Here is a 3,213-nt window from a genome sequence, read left to right as displayed (position 1 = left end):
CAATATATGATTAAGCCTTTAACAACATGGGATTTAAGGGCATCATCCACCATGCAGTTAAAATCCATGTATAACTTTAAGTCATCTCTACATATCCTCAGTTCCCTATCCATAGATTCAACTAATCCTGGATCATGAACTACTATTATATATATTTATTGAAACAATTTCATGAATAAGTAGATCCATGCAACTGAAACTTGTGTTGTTCAAGGGTCAACTGCATGTATGGTAAATGAGCAGAATTTACCATGCCATAATATTTCTCTTTGGCATACGATTTTCTAAGAAACAACAGGCATGAGAGAAATTCTGAAAACCAAGTAGACGTTCACATTTTGTAAGAAACATTTACATTTATAAGGGAAAGCTTCATTTGTAAAGGTATCTCCCTAGCTGAGGATGACCAAATAACCAGAAACTCTTGTCAGTGCAGAAGGCAATGACTTAAATCCCCATAACAATCACAACCACAACCTTACTAACTGTGCTTTTTCTGGTAATATTCTGTATTTGACTTTTCCAACCCTCAAAATCCTCTTTCATCTTTAGCTGAGGATGGCATTTAAGTTGAGGGCTTTGGCCACTTCAAAGAGTTGCTCAGTTTTCCTGATCTCTCCCATACATGTAATTAAACTTTCACATGATTTTTACCTGATAATCTGTCTCATATCAATTTAATTTTTACACCAACCATAAAAACCTGAAGGGAAGAGGAGAATTTCTTCCTCCTTGGTAATTAAAATGAGTCTTTTTATCCAGAGAGAGCAGAAGATGATGAAGTCAAAATCTATATGATGAAGCCTGAAGAAGATGCTATGCTTATAATCATGGATGCCAAGAATTAATAAAATCATGGATGCCAAGAATTAATAATAATTAACAGATAAGAATAGTATCAACAGTATTCTACAGTCTTAAATAGTTTAAGACCTGTGGAAAATTCTTTAAGAGATGGGAATATAGACTACCTGACTGTCTCCTGAGAAATCTGTATGCAGGTCAAGAAGCAACAGTTAGAACCAAACAAGAACAACAGACAGGTTTAAAATTGAGAAAGGAGTGTGTTAAGGCTGTATATTGTCACTCTGCTTATTTAACTTATATGCAGAGTACATCATGAGAAATGCAGGGCTGGATGAAGCACAAAATGCAGTCAAGATTGCTGGGAGAAACAGCAATAACCTCAGATATACTGATGATACCACCCTTTGGCAGAAAGTGAAGAGGAACTGAAGAGCCTCTTGATGAAAGTAAAAGAGGAGAGTGAAAAAATTGGCTTAAAGCTCAACATTCAGAAAACTAAGATCATGGCATCTGGTCCCATCACTTCATGACATGTAGATGGGGAAACAATGGAAACAGTGAGAGACTTTAGTTTCTTGGGCTCCAAAATCACTGCAGATGGTGACTGCATCCATCAAATGAAAAGATGCTTGCTCCTTGGAAGAAAAGGTATGACCAATATAGACAGCATATTCAAAAGCAGAGATGTTACTTTGCCAACAAAGGTCTGTCTAGTCAAAGCTACAGTTTTTCCAGTAGTCATGTGTGAATGTGAGAGTTGGACTATAAAGAAGGCTGAGCACTGAAGAATTGATGTTTTTGAACTGTGGTGTTGGAGAAGATTCTTGAGTGTCCCTTGGCCTGCAAGGAGATCAAGCTTGTCAATCCTAAAGGAAATCAATTCTGAATATTCATTAGAGAGGTTGTTGCTGATGCTGAAGCTCCAATATTTTGGCTACCTGATGAGAGGAGCAACTCAATGGAAAACACCCTGATGTTGGGAAAGATTGAAGGCAGGAGGAGAAGGGGACAACAGAGGATGCGATAGTTGGATGGCATCACTGACTCAATGAACATGGGTTTGAGCAAGCTGCAGGCACTGGTGAAGTACAAGGAAGCCTAGTGTGCTGCAGTTTATGGGGTCACAAATAGTCGGACACGACTGGGCAACTGAACAACAAGAATAGTATTAGCCAGGTAGAATTAAGGACAGAAATATGATGAGTAAATATAAGCAAAAAGAAAAAGTTGTTTAGAACTGTTTAGAAGTAAAGAGGTGAAAAATCCCTTGATGGATATGTTTAGCTTTTATACTGTAGATAAAGGGGTTCATCACAGGAGGTGCTAGTACATAAACATTGGCCATACTGACATGTACAATTGGAGTGGCATGCTTGGCAAAGCAGTGAGTCATGGACACACCTACCAGGTGCACATAGAGGATGAAAACAGTTAAAATGTGGGACAGACAGTTACTGAGGGCCCAGGGACTTTCAACCTGGGAAGCAATTCTGAGGACACTTATCAAGATGAGTGCACAGGACAGCACAATGAGCAAGGGGTCCAGTATGATAATAAGCAGAGCTAGAACAAATCCATACCCATTATTTGTAGAGGTGTCAGCACACACCAGGTGAATCATGTCTTGATGGAGGCAGTAGGAGTGGGAGAGATGATGGGAGCCTCAAAAGGGGAGCCCTTTCAACAAGAACAATGCAGGAAGAACAGCCAGAAGACAGCAGCAAACGATAGCTAGACCTATTCCACAGATTGCCTTCCTGGTGAGGATGGAAAACTAATAGAGGGGGTGGCAAATGGCCATGTAGTGGTCAAGGGACATGGTCAACAGCACCATGAAGATTCCATATAGGAGAATCTATGAGGAAGAAGAACTGAGCAAAACAAGCCTCAAAGCTGATCCCTGAGGCATTGAACCAGAGGATCCCCATGACTGTAGGCCAAGTGGTGATAGTAAGTCCCAGGTCTCTTAGGGCCAACATGGAGAGAAAAAAGTACATGGGCTCACGCAGAGAGGGCTCTGCCCTGATGACAGCCAGTATGATGCTGTTGCCTATGATAGAGATAGTGTAGAGACAGCAGAATGGGATGGAAATCCAGGTATGGAAGACCTCAACACCAGGGATGCCCATGAGGATGAAGTAGAAGGGGACTTGAGTGGAGCTAGTAACCAAAAACATGACTTGAGGCAGCCACAAGACCAGAGTTCTTTGTCTAATCTATGAAAAGTGGAAAATATAGAAACTGAGCAAACATTCTATGACCACTTGAAATCACTATGTAATAAATCATCAAGGAAGACTTGGGGAAGGGAAACAGCAGGGACATAAGTTAATGGATGTTTTATTGTGTTTGCTTGTCATCTCTTCTTTTGTTATTTTCTTAGTTAAGATCATAAAAGCGATTTTG

General features: G+C 40.1%; 1 pseudogene; it reads right to left on the bottom strand.

Annotated features, from left to right (window-relative positions):
• Positions 1-2,038: 2,038 nt before the first annotated feature.
• On the bottom strand, positions 2,039-2,984 carry LOC133260981 (olfactory receptor 51Q1-like; annotated as a pseudogene).
• Between the last annotated feature and the right edge of the window lie 229 nt (positions 2,985-3,213).

Source organism: Bos javanicus, chromosome 15, assembly GCF_032452875.1.
Source record: "Bos javanicus breed banteng chromosome 15, ARS-OSU_banteng_1.0, whole genome shotgun sequence".
Taxonomy (NCBI): Eukaryota; Metazoa; Chordata; class Mammalia; order Artiodactyla; family Bovidae; genus Bos; species Bos javanicus.
Note: the sequence above shows the minus strand (reverse complement) of the source record. Positions and strands in the feature narration are given on the sequence as shown.